Source organism: Dermacentor silvarum, chromosome 5, assembly GCF_013339745.2.
Source record: "Dermacentor silvarum isolate Dsil-2018 chromosome 5, BIME_Dsil_1.4, whole genome shotgun sequence".
NCBI lineage: Eukaryota > Metazoa > Arthropoda > Arachnida > Ixodida > Ixodidae > Dermacentor > Dermacentor silvarum.
The window spans coordinates 16803074-16820925 of NC_051158.1; positions in this window are offsets into that span (position 1 = coordinate 16803074).

Here is a 17852-nt window from a genome sequence, read left to right on the forward strand (position 1 = left end):
CAAGCGGCTGAAATAACGGGACACATAGAGCAGACGCAAGGCGACCTGAAAGAGTTCAGTGCTGAAACAGCGATGCACCAGGCCATTGATAAGCCGGCAAGTGCAACTGCCGTCAGGACTTCAGGTGCGTCGTAGGCTGCATGCTATCGCTGTGATTTGAATGCGTATCGCGCCAACGCGCGGAACTGCCCTGCCAATAACGCAAGGTGACGAAAATGCAAGAAGATAGGTCATTTCGCTTCAGTGTGCCAGTCGAAAAGCAAGTACAATCGTCGGGATGACGGCGGAAAAATAGAAGCGTCGGAAGCGACGAATGCTGTTATCGTTCTGCCCCTGGGCCTCGACGACACGCCAGGAAAGGAAATTCACGTGGACGTCGGCGTTAACGACGTAAGCGTGTGTTCTGTTTTACGTGCTAGAACGCGGCACATTGCTTTTGGGACTTGATGTCATACGGAACCTTCAACTTCTTATTCAAGCGACGCACTCAGCTGTCTTCAGATCAGCGTACAATCACCGACACTGCTGCCAGCCAGACTGCACGACAAGTTTTCGCATCTCACCCGCCGTGGTTGCTCAGTGGCTATGGTGTTGGGCTGCTGAGCACGAGGTCGCGGGATCGAATTCCCGGCCACGGTGGCCGCATTTCGAATTTCGGGCGAAATGCGAAAACACCCATGTACTTAGATTTAGGTGCACGTTAAAGAACCCCAGGTGGTCCAAATTTCCGGAGTCCCCCACTACGGCGTGCCTCATAATAAGATCGTGGTTTGGGCATGTAAAACCCCATAATTGAATTTAGTTTCTGTTCACGTATTTATCGCGTCTTGTTTCTGAAATTTCAGTTGAGCTGGTGACTGAAAGGCACCAGCTAAAGCTTGGGTTATGCAAAAAAACATACTTTTGCTAGAGTGTACTAGAATGGGGGAGTGGGTCCAGCGGACGCCTTACTCCTGTTCATTCGAAGGTGGTAAGCTATTGAAGGCGCGCCTGTGCCAAAGGACGTGACAGTACTTCGCTCATTCCTGGGACTCGCCGGGTATTACTGTCGTTTTGTGCCACATTACGCCGAGGTGGTGGAACCCCTCAGGAAACTACTACGTCAAGGACAAACATTCAACTGGAATGACGATGCACAAATGAGCTTTGAGCAGGTCAAACGCTCTTTGTTGTCATGTGAAGTAATCCATCTGTTCGACCCGACGCTCCCAGTAGTGGCAACAGGTGCTTCTGACACAGCCCTGGGCGCTGTCTTACAGCAGCCAGCTGGAGAAGAGCTGCGGACGATTGTTTTTGCATCAAGGTCAATTACAGCTGCAGAAAGGAAGTACTCTGCCGGGGAGAAAGAGGCACGGTCGTGCTTGTTTGCCTGCGAACGCTGACATGTGTACCTCTGGGGAAGACGATTTCTTCTCAGGACTTACCACCAAGCACTTGACCCTGCTTTCAACAAGAGGCAATGGGAGGAAGCGATTGCGTATCGCAAGATGGTCTGCCAGGTTGATGTACTATAACTTCGATATTGTCTATCAAAAAGGATGCGACAATGTCATGGCAGGCACATTGTCTAGGTTATCTACGGTATCAACAACATCACCTGATATAGAAGATATCGAGCGAAATGATTTCATTTGTATCATCTTGCAAAAATGCTGTTGCTTTTCCAAGACAGCCCTGGAAAGAAGTTGGCTATGGACATTGTTGGGCCACTGAACATGCCTGAAGCAACGAATCCTAAGTTTATCATCACGTTGGTGGGCTCTTACACGAAATTGCCCAAAGTTTGCTTTTAAGACACGGCCACATCAGAAGCCGCCATAGACTTTCTAAGAACAGTTTTTAGCCGAGACGGCTACCCGGAAGAGCTCGTGACTGACAACGGACCGCAGTTCAAGCCCGAGCTGTTCGAGAACTTTTTTTGGAAGAAAGGGGCATTAAGCACTGCGCCTCGTCAATGTATTACCCCCAGGCGTTAGTCGAACGTTTTAACCAAAGCCTAAAGGATTTTATTCAGCTGTCAGTTTTGGAGCAACAACCTCTGAAGCTGGCTATCCTGAATTACTTCGCAGTTTATAGGACTATGCCACACGCCACCACAGATCCTGTAAAGGTCCTACAGGCCCTGCAAAGCTCCTACACATGCGCCAGCCTTGTCCGCAACGTTTTAGAGATTATGTAACCACCAGAAAGCTTCAGCATATACTGAAAAGTTTTCAAAGCTGAATTCATGATAATGTTAAATTTGTTTACATACATTGGTACCCTTGACCAAATATTATAGGCAAATCGACAATAGAATGCATTTCAGTGATACTTTAGAGGGAACGTGGGTGCTCAGCTTCAAATTTTAGTGCCATGTGACATTAGCATTATTGCGGCATGAATGCAGTCTCTGACTGAGCCTAGTTCAGCAAGTTGTTTGGTGGGATGTATGAGCTGAAGCAAAAAAGGCCTGAAAAGGGACTGCTTGCATGGAACCATTTACTCATGTGCAAACTTACCAAGCAGTAGAAAGATACTTCAGGCCGCTAAGTTGGCGTTGTGCTATGTCCGGTAGCGCCTGAGACAAACGCCTGAGGTGAACTGAAGCCTGAAGCGCCTGAGGCGAACTTTTGCTACTGGCCTACGCATTCACATAGGGTCAAAACAAAATTACCTGCGGTTCTCCAGTGGACAAAAGTTTCCCAAAGAGAATTTCTGCCCTGCTACTTTTGTGAGTGCACCAGCTCAATGTTTGTCTTGTCAAAATGGCTGCCGCTACTTCACATATACTGTGTACAGTCAACGTCCGATTTTCAGACTCCTTAGAGGCCGCGAAAACGTCCGAAATGCATGCCTTTTACTGACCCCAAGGGCTCAACTTGCCACGGGCACGTCCGAAATAGCTATGAAGGCTTGCCAGTACACTTATTAGGCGTATCGTAGCTCGTACTGTCCTAGGAGGCGGCGGGTGCAAGCCTGTATAATTCAGCAATACGTACCGTGTCCCATGATAATTGCCCCTTCCCACTCTTGGTATGCTTCACCGTAATACTTTGTGTATACTTCACCGCGTAACAATGCTGTAATGAGGCGAAGCTGACTTTCAGGAACCAGCCCGAGTTTTCAAGACATTGGCGAGGATTACAAAGGGGGAGCAGGCGCGGATCCAGGGGGGATGTCCGGATGTCCTGACCCCCCCCCCCTGCTGACACGGGGACGGCCCTGTCGCAAAAAAATATGGCCACCAGCATTTTTCAAAAGTATTTTTCGCGAATACCAGTGGTAGCAGCCATGTAGAAGTAAAGCTAGCTCGCTCACAAGCTTAGTTATATTCCGTAGGGGTGTGGTGTCGCGAAGTTGCCGTAGTTATTTTTTCTCATGAACAACTTGGACCTCCTGGCGCCGGCGGTGCCTTAGTCGTCCCGTCGGTGGCGTCGAATGAACGAGGGGACGTCCCTTTTGCCAAGCACGCCGATGTCCGCGCGAGCGCCTTCGCGCCTGATCAACTTAGTTCCCCATTGGGGTGTCATCGGTTGCCTCATTTGCTGTCATCGGTTCCGCGACCAACCTGCTTAATGAAAGAGATCTCTCGCTGAAGTGTTCATATATATATATAACAACTAACAGCCTAACTAAGAACTACGCATAGACAACTTTTTTTTTTAACTGTAGCACTCATTGTGATCACAGTTACACGTTGACAATATCCAGTACGAGCACAGTACCGTTCGTACGCTACAAGTTTTTCATTGTAACTTCGCAGTTTTATTGTCGTACATTAAGCATAGGAGGCTCAAGCCCACCGGATCCGTTTATCTGAGTGGGCGTTCTCGCGGAGCGGGGCGAAGCCTCGAGCATGGGCTGCGAAATGGGGGAGCGTGACGTCAGCGGCCAACGCCAGCGCGCGGGCCTAGGATGGCGTCGCGTGGTTAGAGAAATGGGAGCAGATGCGCGCCTTGTGTAAAAGGATGACGTCGCGTGGGAAACAAAACATGAAGACGCTGGCTCGCGCTCACGGCTACTACGCTACATCGTTCTTCTTGTAGGTGGCGTCGTGAGTCTTCACACGCGGTGATTCGCATATCGTAAACAACTAGCGTAGTGGTTGCCGCGTTGAAACGAAGGTGTCTCAGCCGAACACAAAGAATCTTCTTAAGGAAATCAAGGTGTCCCAACAGAACTCCAAAGCCGGACCCGTGCTTACGCATTTATAACGAACCTGCGACAGACCATCCCAAATTTTATTTTAAGAAACAATACAGGCTGATATACCGGGTGTTCAAAATTAAGCTTTATGGTTTTCTTAAAATTAGGCACTGGGAGGCACGTGAAGACCACCTGCGCAAATAAGTTGTGTGGCCAGGGGGACACAAAGTGAGATAATTATCGCTGTCAGCAACCGAATTAACTAAAATTGAATAATTAACTTTTTATTGACTGCAGTAAGTGTGTATGTTTGTATTCAAAAGTTAGAGGCAGTCGTGTTTCTGCACAGTTTCACTTGGAAGAATTCGTCTAGCATGTCTATGCTCCGATATATCCAACTCCAAATTTTAATTGTCGTTCGCATGATTACGCATGCAAGAGAGTGAGGATCAGCGCAAAGCTCCTCCCTGATGTGACGCGGCTGTTGGGTGCAGCGTTTAGTCTGACAACGCGGCGGAGGCATTGGCAAAGATAATAACTGCCCCCCTTCCCCTCACGGCTGGCGAAAAAAAAAAAATCGAAGAACCCGTAACCGCTGTCGTAACACGCGACCGCGCAGCCTGTAAAGATGGCGGCAGCTGCCATGCCGAGATAATGGCGCGAGCGGAGAAGCCGGAGGCCAGTGCGCGTGCGTAATGGTGACTAGACGACCGGGCATGATCCTTGTTTGGGCTACGCAAATAAAGTGACTGCTGATTTACAAGTATTGTAAGCTTTATTGAAATCAAAAGCAACAACTGCACCATCAACAGCAGAAACCTTTTTAGCTATGCTAACGAATATTTCATACTGCCGCTTTAACTTTGGTGTTGTCATGCACAAATCTCATGACAACACTTCACCCATCAAGATGTCAATGCCCTAAACATGTCCAAAATGCCTCCCTTCCACAGCAACGCAAAGCATAAACCGCTCTCGCGTCGAGTCGATAACTCTGCGCAGTGCAATTGAAATTTGGAGTCGGATATCTCGGAGCACGAACACGCTAGAATAATTCTTCCGACTGATACTGTGTAGAAACACGACAGCCTCTAGGTTTTCAATACTGTGAGCGCATTTTGCGCATATCGTCGTCGTCATCTGTACAAACGACTCATCATCTTGTGTGAGCGCTATTTGTGCATATCGTCGTCGTCGTCTGTACATACGACACATCATCATCTTTTGTCTCGTGCGGTGCTTCGTCTCTGACTCGGGCGACTGCTCGGAAATAAAGGCATCGCATCGGTCAACGTCTCACAAGTGGTGGAGGTGCTGGGTAGGTGAAGGAGAGCGACCAGAGGAGGTTGTGTACGGTCCGGGAACGGAGGAATCTGGTCCAGGTGTCCTGTCTCGCTCAAAGTTGGCGTAGCCGCGCCTGTCACCTGGGTGACGCCCGGGAACGTAGTAAACCAACCTAGGTGCGCTGTCTCGCTCAAAGGTAGCATAGCCCCGTCGTTCATCCTGCTGACGCCGACGGCAGTAGCGAGAAATGTGGCCGCGAATACCGCAGTAGAAACAAACCGGGCGCGACGACCGCCACGGAGAGTAGTACGGCTGCGCCGGTATGTGTCGTCAGTGTTTCGCCTGCCACATCTTCCGCGTATTGTACGCCCGCAGAAGGCCACACTGGTGCTATTAAGGCCACCTTGAGTGCAGATCTCAATCCGGCCCAGACCAATGCACTCCTCACCATTTTAATGAAGCATGAAGCTTGTTTTGACGTTTCTTCGCGAGGCCTGGGTCAGACCACTGTAACTACTCATCGAATTGAAACAGACGGCTCTCGCATCATTCGCCGTCGCCCGTACCGTGTGTCACCTTCGGAGCGAAAAGTTATAGAAGAACAAGTGAACGACATGCTGACACGCAACATTATAAGGCCTTCAGCAAGCCCTTGGTCTTCTCCTGTTGTGCTTGTTAAAAAAAAAAGGATGGTTCTGTGCGCTTTTGCATCGATTATAGGGCGCTCAACAAAATTACCCGTAAGGATGTTTATCCAATGCCTCGTATTGACGATGCTTTGGATACCTTACAAGGTGCCGAGTATTTCTCGAGCCTCGACTTGCGCTCCGGATATTGGCAGATTCCCATGCATGAGCCAGATAAAGAAAAGACTGCGTTTGCTACACCTGATGGCCTTTTTGAATTTAACGTGATGCCTTTTGGATTGTGCAATGCACCAGCTACGTTTGAACGTATGATAGATACAGTACTCCGTGGCTTAAAATGGAAGACCTGCCTTTGTTACTTGGACGACATTGTCATCTTTTCGTCGAGTTTCTCCCAGCATGCACCTACAACGTCTAGACCAAGTTCTCGCGTGTCTAGCAAAAGCTGGTCTCCAACTCAATACTAAAAAGTGTCGCTTTGCAAGCCGAAGCATTAAAGTATTGGGCCACGTCGTCAGTAAGCATGGCATCCAGCCTGATCCCGATAAAATCGCTGCAGTACTGCAATTTCCGCCACCAACCGCTCTTAAAGAACTCCGCAGCTTTCTAGGACTGGCGTCCTACTTCCGCCGCTTTGTCCGTGACTTCGCCACCATCGCCGCTCCTCTACACAAACTTCTGACTTCGAGCGCGTCCTTTGTGTGGTCGAACGACTGTGAAGCCGCCTTCCAGACCCTCAAACGAGTTCTCACGTCAGGGCCCGTGCTCCGTCATTTCGATGCAACGGCCCCGACTATTCTACACACTGATGCCAGTGGGCATGGAATTGGCGCTGTCCTGCTGCAGCGGAATCAGAAGTCCGAAGAGCAAGTCGTGGCTTATGCAAGTCGTGCTCTTTCTCCTGCTGAGCGCAACTACACGATTACAGAACAGGAATGCCTCGCCATCGTGTGGTCAATACAAAAATTTCGTCCCTATCTCTACGGCCGCCATTTCACAGTTGTGACCGACCATCATGCTCTCTGTTGGTTGTCGTCCCTGAAAAACTTGTCTGGACGCCTCGGCCGTTGGGTACTGCGCTTACAGGAATATGACTTCACTGTCACGTATAAGTCCGGCAAACAACATCAAGATGCCGACGCTTTGTCGCGCTGCCCGCTGTCCCCAAACGCCCATGCTTCACCTTCGGTATGCACGTCACCATCTAGCCACACGTCTCAGCGCACGCCCAGTAGCCCGGGACAGTCAGTTGCCTCAGTTGACTTTCTCCCGTCTACTGACCTCGTCTCACTCCAACGTACTGACCCATACTGCCGTACGCTGATCGACCGACTTACTGGCTTGGCACGACCCCCCAACAGTCGCTTAAGACGACAACTTTCGCGTTTTAAGCTTCAAGGTGGAGCGTTATTTCGATCAATCTACCATCCTTCCGGTAACCGGTGGGTGCCAGTAATACCTCGCTCACTTCGACTCCAAGTATTGGAAGCATTTCGCGACGACGCGACGGCTGGCCACTTGGGCTTTCATAAGACCTACGACCGCATCAAAACGCGTTGTTTCTGGCCGGGCCTTTCCACCTCAGTCGACAAATACGTTGGCTCCTGCGCATCATGCCAACACAGAAAACGCTCGACATCCCTTCCAGCCGGTCCTCTGCAGCCTCTACCATGCCCGTACACCCCCTTCGAAATTGTGGGCATAGACTTGTTTAGACCCCTCCCACTCACGCCCGCTGGTCACCGCTGGATCGTTACCGCAGTGGATCATCTAACGCGCTACGCTGAGACAGCGGCTCTTCGCTCTGGTACTGCCTCCGAAGTCGCCGAGTTTTTCGTGCACGGAATCGTTTTGCGCCACGGCGCACCTCGTGTCCTCCTGAGTGACCGTGGCAAGACGTTCCTATCGCATGTCCTCCGTGAAGTCCTTCAGGCCTCGGACACCATCCATAAGACCACATCATCGTACCATCCGCAAACAAATGGTCTTACGGAGCGTTTTCATCGAACTTTGTCTGACATGATGTCAATGTATGTTCGACCCGATCACACCAACTGGAACACCATCCTACCTTTTGTGACGTTTGCGTATAATACTGCCGTCCAACGTACAACCAATTACAGTCCCTTCTTCCTGGTGTACGGTCGTGCGCCGTCTTTCGTCTTGGACACTACACTCCTTTCAGCACCTGCTGCTCCATCCGCGTCTCTTCCTGAGGAATTTGCCGCTCGCCTCTCCCGGTGCCGTGAACTTGCCCGCGCCAACACCGCTATACCATTCAGGACAAAAGGAAAATTCGCTATGATGCGACGCGTCGCGTTGCTTCGTTCCGCCCAGGCGACGAAGTTCTTTTGTGGAGACCTGTTCGCGCACCGGGGCTCTGTGAAAAATTTCTCCACAGATATCTCGGCGCCTACACCGTTTTGCAACGAACTTCGGCCGTTAACTACAGCGTCACTCCTGTCAGCTCAGCTACTGACCGCCGCCGCCGCACTACGGAAATCGTTCACGTATCTCGCCTGAAACCCTACATTCGCCGTACCTACCCTTTCTAGTTTGCGGTCTTGCTGACCGCTTTCCTGAAGGGGGGAAGTTAGTGTGAGCGCATTTTGCGCATATCGTCGTCGTCATCTCCACAAACGACTCATCATCTTGTGTGAGCGCTATTTGTGCAAATCGTCGTCGTCATCTGTACATACGACTCATCATCATCTTTTGTCTCGTGCGGTGCTTCGTCTCTGACTCGGGCGACTGCTCGGAAATAAAGGCATCGCATTGGTCAACGTCTCACAATACAAACATACCCACTTACTGCAGTCGACAAAAATAATTGTTCAATTTTAGTTAATTGGGCTGCTCACAGCGATAATTATCATCTCACTTTGTGCCCCCCTGGCCACATAACTTATTTGCACAGGTGATCTTCGCGTGCCTCCCAGTGCCTAATTTTAAGAAAACCATAAAGCTTAGTTTTGAACAACCTGCATGATCAGGCACAGCCGCCAAGCACATGGCTGTATTGGGTAACGTCCTTTTCCTATAAGCACGGAGAAACCGTACCTGGCTTCGCTACAGGTCTTCTTCCTCTTTCTGGGGTTTTACGTGCCAAAACCAGTTCTGATTATGAGACACGCCGTAGTGGAGGGCCCCGGATTAATTTTGACCACCTGGGGTTCTTTAACGCGCACTACAACGCAAGCACACGGGCGTTTTTGCATTTCGCCTACATAGAAATGCGGCCGCCGCGGCCAGGATGCGATCGCGCGATCTCGTGCTCAGCAGCGCAATGCCTGAACTGACTGAGCCACCACGGCGGGCTAGATGGCGCGAGGTAACACTCGTTTTCATGATGACAGTGGCGGCCGGGGAATAAAAACAGCGCGAACTTCTTGGCAATAAATACAAAAAAAGAAGAAAAAAAAAGTGATTTGCCCTCTCAAGCCTTGTAGGCTACAGGTGCTGCTCTAGCCGTATAAAACGCGGGTTTATCGTGAGCAGAAACGGTGAATTTCGGTAAATGATAAAGGCTACTATCATCATCATCATCATCATCGACAGAAGCTGACCCCCCCCTCAGAAAAAACCTGGATCCGCCCCTGAGGGGGAGTCGGCACCATTGCTAACAGCGGCGAATGGTTTCAATGAAAAACACGGCACCGAACAGAAGGAAACTTGGTAGCGAAGGTCTTAGTCGCTAGGCCTAGCCTTGCCGCGGTGGGGGCTACGGCTGCCAGCAGATATGCGTGCGAGAGCGCCGGTTCGAGGAGGTGAGATAGTCAAAAAGGCGGCGGTGGCGGCTTCGATTAATTTTTCGGACTTGCGGTCAAGGCAACAAGTCCGTAAAATCGGACGGCGAAGGTTTCTTGAGTCTGAAATTTCCGACGTTTTTATACATTGACTCTATGGGTACGTACGTAGCGGTGCCGCGAAGGCGTCCGAATTATCGGGCATGTCCAAAATCTTGGGCGTCCGGAAAATCGGCCGTTGACTGTATTCGTTTGATTGTCCTTGTTGTAGAGTGCCCGCCTCGGCTGCAGGAGTTTGTGGGTTTGATTCCTACACTACTGCCGGGCACTCACTGCTTTAAGTGGACCCAAGCCTGCCCCGGCCTGGTGTTCGGCTTTCTTCACAGGTGATACGCTTGGGAAAGGAGCCTGCACTCTAAATTCCCGTCGACACCCTCGTGAGCACAAAAAAAAATGTAAGCTTGGGTCATATGGCATCAATTTTCTATGTGGTGCCCCAAATGCACCTATTGAGGTGGAGACACGTTCAGGTTGCGGACAAACAACCCTTTCCAAGCATCGAAGTTCCATAATGGCTGAGCACCAGGCCAGGAGCGCGCTTGTACCTATTTTATCGGTAGGTAAGCGGCGGCAGCACTTGCCTCCTACAGCCGCAGCGGATGCTTTTAAACAAGGCCGTCTATGGTAGGACAAGAGGCGCCCAGAGACCACGCATCTATTGGGCCCCCTTTCGAGATGTGAACTCCCACAAGCTGAGAACCAGGCCAGGGACCTATCTACCCATTCGAAAGAAACGGAGGGTTTCTCAGTGCTTAGTACTATTTCTCAGTACTTCCCACATGTGAGGCGGATGCTCTACCGCATACCGCTGTAGCGGTAGACTCATCCAGTTCAAATGTTCGGTGATGAGGATCTGACACCGCTTTAGCATCCAAGACAACCCAAAGTTGGGCAAGCTGGCACGTATTTATGGTTGAAATGTTGAAAGCAGCATGGAAAAAAATGCAGACAAAGGAGTGCCTGCATTGCTTTGGTAATATCTCTACCCCTCAGTCTGCATTTGTTTCTTCACTACTTTAAACATGATAACCGCTTTAGCTTTAGCCATGACGGCATTGTTTTCATTGACGATCTATTGCAGCACCTTGCATTGCGTAAATAGCACAGCATGGCTAGCATGGCAGTACCAATGTTGCTATAAGTTATTTGAATTCCATGTTTTAGTACTTCACAACACAAAAATTTCTCGTCACGGAAGGGAATAAGATGAACGTCTGCAGCTCCAACAGTATCCCATATTACAGCGAAGCTGTTAAGGGCTCAGTTTACGATGGTGGTGTCCGCGTGTAAAAAAAAACTCTCATTGGCCGTATGCTGTATGTGCGAGTGAAAGCGCGCGACGGACGCGCGCTTTCGTTGAGGTTTGGATCTCGTTGAGGTTTGGCGGGGCACCCGGCACCCGGCCGAGATGGGCGGGGAACCAGATGACGGTGTGCTGCTTGAGGGTACTCTGATCCGCACTGTGGAGGATGTGTAACGCCTGGTCAAAGACGACGCCGCATTCGAAGGCTTTGATGGCCGGTCTGGAGTCGCTGTAGATGACTGGCCGTTTGCTGTCGAGCACAGCTAGGGCTATGGCTACTTGCTCCGCTACTTCGGGCTCACGAGTGAGGATCGTGGCTGAGTTGAGGATCCGCTGCAAGGATGAGACCGCGACAGCGGCGAAGGCTTGGTTGTTACGATAGGCAGCGGCTTCCACGAACGAGACATTGTCCGTTTTCATGTCTATGCACCTGAGAAGGGCGGTCGCTCGCGCAAGGCGCGTGCCTCTGTTTAGGTCGTGATGCATATTTCGCGGAATGGGAGCGATCATGATGAGGTCTCGGATCTCGCCGGGGACCGACGTCAAATCTGGAGAATCCCTGGTCATCGAGGAGAAAAAGCCGAGCTCACGCAGAATCTGGCGGCCCGCCTTGGTGGTTGTGAATCGGATCATCTGCGTTCGCTCCTGAGCCTCGGCGATCTCTTCTAGCGTGTTGTGCACGCCGAGCTCGAGGAGTTTATAAGTAGAAGTGGATAGGGAGGCCGAGGGCTCGTTTCACAACCTTTCAAATATAAGGGCGTTGAGTTTGTCGCGCTCCGCACGTAGCCAGTTGTGTATGGCGGCGACATAGGTAAAGTGGCAGAGAACAAACGCATGCACAAGACGCAGCAGGTTGTCTTCTTTCAGGCCGTGGTGCCGGTTGGCCACTCGACGTACGAGTCGTATGGCGTTTTCAGTCTTATGAATTTCTGCACCGTTAGGGTGTTGGTTCCGCGGGACTCGATGATCATACATAGGACCCTGATGGAGTCATCACATCGACCGTCTCTTATGCGGAGTGTGATGTTGCGTTCGGCCGGAGGTTTCCACCCTTTGGGCTTGGCACCACAGCGTTTGGGCAAGTATAGCAACAGCTCCAACTTGGTTGGGGAGCACTTGAGACCGGTGTGTTCGAGGTAGGCATGGAGGTTTTTTTCCTTCCTCCATGGAGGTAGGACTCGGCAGTTTCAATGGTCTCCTGCAGGGCGGATTCGATGAAGCCATCCGACTCCGCGGAGCACCAGATGGTTATGTCGTCCGCATAGATGGCGTGATTTAGCCCGTCGATCTTCAAGAGTCGTTCGGAGACCCCGATCATCACTAGGTTGCAGAGCGTCAGCGAGAGGACGGACCCTTGGGGGGTTCCCCGCTGTACGAGCTCGACTTCTTCCGACGCCAGGTCTCCTGCGCGAAGGACGGCTCCTCGCCGGGTGAGGAAAGAGCGGACAAAGTTGTAGAACCGACGCCCGAGCCCCAGGTCTGCGATTGCCTTCAGGATGGACAAGTGGACGATCGTATCAAATGCCTTTTCTAAATCGAGGCCGAGTATGGCACGGATATCCCGAGTGTTTCCTGCGTTGAGAATCTGATGTTTTAAGAGTAACATGGCATCTTAAGTAGATAGCCCAGGTCGGAAGCCGATCATGTGGTGCGGGAAGCAGTCGTGGTCCTCGAGATAGCGACCGACTCTGTTGAGGACGACGTGCTCCGCCACCTTGCCCACACACGACGTGAGCGAGATGGGCTGGAGGTGATCTAAGCTAGGCGCTTTTCCTGGTTTCGGAATAAAGATCATGTGGACGAGTTTCCAGGCGTTTGGTAGCTCGCCCTTCTTCCACGTTTCATTGATAGTATCGGTGAGGTAAGTGACGGAGGGCTCATCCAAGTTGCATAGGAGCTTGTTGGGGATGCCATCGGGGCCAGGGGTGGAGTGGCCATTGAATTCGTGGAGAGCTCGGCGCACCTCTTCGACGGAAAAGTCGGCGTCTAAGTGGGTACGTGTTGTCGGCACAGGTGTATTCGAGGTCAGGAATCGACGGGGGCATATCAAAGATGCTATGTTGGCTTTTGGGAGGTTAAAATGTCCATAATATTGGTCACCAATTCCATCACGTATGATATAGGCCACATGACAGCAACACAAGTGCATCCAAATAAGCTAGCATGCTGACATCAACAATGTGTAAAAAAATCGTCAGCAACATTCTGTTTGTTGTTGCTTAGATGAATAACAATGGCAGCTTGTAAATCATCCTATTTACATGTCCCTTGCATGTCCTCATGGCAACAATATCATGATCACAAGTATTAATTTCTATAATTATGACTTCAACCCACTCCAAAACATCAGCTAATAAATGTAGCACAGGCATACCCACATACATGACCAAAATATGTCCCCGGCTAATCTGCAGTGTTGGTCAATTAAAGAAGGAAATATAAAACTCATTCGATTTTTTAAAATGCGCTCTGTCGTGCCTTACCTAAATACAACTCGAAGGAAACTGCACAAATCTGAGAGTGGCGATGTGGGCTGTTCATATTGAAATGAGCAACTTTTAGTGCGAGCAGCGAACAAATACTCAAGACATGTGTGTGTAATCTTTGTACCCTCTCGTGTATTTATTCCCTGTGCGTGCTACAACTTGCTTGTTGCACAAATCTGTTACCAAGCTTCTTATCATCATCATTTTTTTTCACCCTTAAGGGCCTCTGTCAGGACATTACGTAAAGGATGGCATATTCATGCAGTCTCCAGCATTCACTAAACACATTGTCAAATGTTCACAACCTAAATTTATAATAAATTTTAATGATGAATTAGTTTTATACAATTCTATAGTGTATGATCATCGCCAACAACGCATATCCTGATCTCTGCAGTGACTAATCCGCCACAAATTATCTTTGAGGTTCTTAAGCTGCATGACTTGTGTACCTTCATGTTTGATAATGCACTACGTGAGACATGAGTACACTTTAAATGACTTCATTTTCGCATTTAAGTAACTTCAGGATGATGAACACATACACACGTATGGCAACATGCAAATTGGAACCAGGGGGGGTTTGAATTTACCAGGCTTTCTTCCATTTCGTATGGATAGCCAGAATGTGCTCCAGCAATGACACTCCCCTGCCTGCACCACCCGGTAGACCCCATGGAGGCCAGCTGTCACTGAGAAAATAACGATTACTAATAATACCAGATATTAGCTAGCAGCATCACATATGTATGCCGACTTGTGTAGAACAATGCAAGACAGTTGAAGTGACATGTACATGAAGTGAATATTCATCTAATACACAAGGTAACTGTAGTCATCCCTGTTTCTGATCAATGCGTGTCTCTTTGCAAAGTAACCAGAACAGGCGTGCAGCCTACATGTGATATATGAAGCTTAAGTGCACTATGTAGCTTAACAAGTTAGGTGCGGCTGTTGTCTAGAGGTCTTTGTGATCAATTCATGGGGGGGGTGATACCATATGCACCAAAATGAGATCATTAAGACGACAGCATTCCCAGTAATTCCATGAGTTCATGCTATTACTGCAGCTAAGTGATAGCAGAAGGCTGTATGCACTAGTTCAAAGACCTACCTAAACAGGAGGCATGCAATAATTGATTACAGAAATCAGTGGAAACATGTCACTTGGTGGCTACTCGTACGGCTAGATCTCGCAGTGGTTAAGTAGAGTTGTGTAATTTGCAAACCCACTAACTCTCTTTCGTGCATGTCCAAACCCTTCTCACAAAGGTATTTTATAGAGACGTGCTCACTGCAAGGCGCTACTCACTCATGGTTCCTAATTCCTTGCGTAACATTAACTACGTCAAAGAACAATGCCACTAAGTCTAGACCCGTCTCTCATGCAGATAAAGGTTACGCATTGCTGAAGTTGCGCATGCACGTGCGCTATTAGAAGCGTTTTACATAAAAGAAAAAAGTAGTGCTTATGCAAGTCACACCTCTGTTGTTTTGTACGATGCGGAACTTGCTTTGTTTAGATCTTCAGAATGGCTTTAGCCCTGATAATCACCCTCTGTCGTCTGCCCGAAGTGGCTGGTTGGGAAGAGTATATATACTGTATCTCGCTGTGTTTGAAATAAAGTTGTTAGTAGCGCCTGTGACATGTGTCTGTGTATCTTCTGTTTAATTGTGCCTTCACGCTACAATATGTCGTTCAGCAAACACCAACTTGCCCAACACGAAGTCCTTTTGCACATGCAGGCTGCGAGAAAAGCTGTCCAAAAGAGAATTTATAAGCACCTGCACAAGTTAATGTCCAAACCAAATTCAACGCCAACACAGTTGTGGTGCAGTGGTGACATGTCACCGAGCAGCATGAGAAGACCGTGAAAATTTTCATTAGATTGAAAGCTTGCCTGTATTGTTTTGAACCTATGTATTAGTACCATAACAAATGAAGGGTCTAAGTTAACAGATACAGCGACAAGCTTCGATGCCCACGTGCACACACGTTAAAAGGCAATCTAACTGTTTCATAAAACTTTACAAACTCTCTTCTGCAGCAGCTGAATACTCTACGAGTACAAAGCATGGCTCGTTAACAGAATAAACTGCATAGTATGAGCAGCCATGCTAACAAATTGGTAAAAGAAAAATAAAGAAAGTGTAATACTGGTCTCAGCCTTTCTAAATCGTGCCTCTAAAAGAGTAGTAATTAAAGCTTTCTGGTTATGCTGTCGTCAGATCTCGAGCTTAAAGTCTCCCTTCATTGGAGGGGGGCCCTCACACAGCAGCGACCAGTGCATGTATATATATATATATATATATATATATATATATATATATATATATCGGTAAAGTGTTAAATTAATCATAAATTGAAAAACTGGCCAGTTGGAATTTCTCCACACAAAGCACTACTGGTAATAAATATCACCTCCAGCATTTGTCGAATGGGTGCCACGGTGCTACAGTTTACCCGCCCAGGGGGTAAACTGAGACTACAGTGTACTAGAAGGGGGCAGTGGGCTTACTCAGCCGCTCCTCTGACGCAGTCAGCGTCGCATCCAAGAGGTGGCGCCACTGGCAACTTCAATGGAAGATTTGCTTGCAGAAGCTTTGATTTTCCTTGCGTTTCTGACGGTTTCAGTTTGAAGCAGTTCACACTCTTATTCGTTTTTAATTTTGACATACTTGAGAGTCTTTACATATCTTTAGCAAGCACTATATTTGTTTAGGCCACATGATATTTGCCATAATGGTACCTTGTGGAAAAGGAAGACGGCAACTCTTGGGCAATTTGCTGCCTATCCTAACTCTTAAACCTTTTTTGCAAAGAGGTCGTCGCTGACGGATTTTGCTTATGTGGAAGGGGCCTTCGAATTTTCCTAATTATCGGGCAATCGTAAAAAAAATTTTAAGAAAATTTTAATGAAAGGGACGGTGACCAAATATACGGTTTCATGCCGTGTTGACGTAATGTAAAATTTTGTCAGACAGAAAACAGTGCGCACATACTACCCAGCTGGGCTAAAAAAAAAAAAAAAAAAAAAAAAAAAAACATCCGGCATGCTAACCAGGTTTGTGCTTTGCTTAGCCATAGCCTCCTCTATAACTTTATAAAGGAGGCTATGGCTTAGCCGCTACGAATTTGTATATATGGCTTAAATATTTCATTGTTCCACTTTTGTTGTTCCATGCTTCACGGTAGCCTTCTGCGTTTATTATTAACCACCATTACGCTGGCACACATTTATTAAATCAAATCAGGTTGATTTTTTTCCATAAAGAAATGGAGGGAGGCTTCACAAGCTCAGGCCTATGCTTATGTACAGGTATATAAGGGTAAGCAAAATTAAGATAACAGGGCTGTTGCTGACACAAAGCTTTTATTTGTAAGTACAGCAAGCAATTGTTTCATGCACTTCAACTCATAAGCAACGGTTCGACTTCAGCTGCTTGGCCCTCTGCCGCTTTCCTGTCTTGTCACAGTTAATTCCTTTCACATAAAAATGCAGACGTGTGACAATGTAAGAGCTTATTATTTTAGCTGTGAGGCTAAGAGCGTGCACATTGCAGCCAACTTCGAGCGGAAGCCTACTCTTAACAACTGCCAGCATCTCCATAACGCTGTCAGAGTGTGGCTCACTCTGACAGAAGCAGCTGTGAAAAGATCCTCTAGCTTTTTCACGAAGCCGTACAGCTGACTGGAGGGATAAAGGAGGCCTCCTTGGTGACAGAAGTTTGTTAGCCGGGCAAGTTGAAAACTTTCGCCTGGTGGCGTCATAGTAAGCAGCTTTATGCATTCTTGGCATTTTGTGCTGGAATTGACAATACACTCCCCCGCAACATAGCCCGCAATGTAGTAAGTGAGCCTCGAGTCGCTTCTGGCCACGTGCTGGTTATGGTCGTTTGAAACCCGCAGGCCCGTGCAATGCTGAGGTACCACGTTTTGTGTGGCCTCTGTGGCAGTAGCGCTAGCAGCAGTTTGACTGCACTCATTTCGGTCACATGATGCTTCGAGATAGTCAACTTCTAGTAAGGAGGCCAGTGTACCTTCCTCGCAGTTTCCTTCGCTAACTGCCCTAACTAGACCATAAAAAGAAAGACAATTCACAGTGATCAGGAACTGCGGTGGACATGAGCACAAAACGTGGCTCGAAATGGAGCTCGCATACTGCGCTCGTGTCGTCCAGGGGAGGTTTTATGGAGG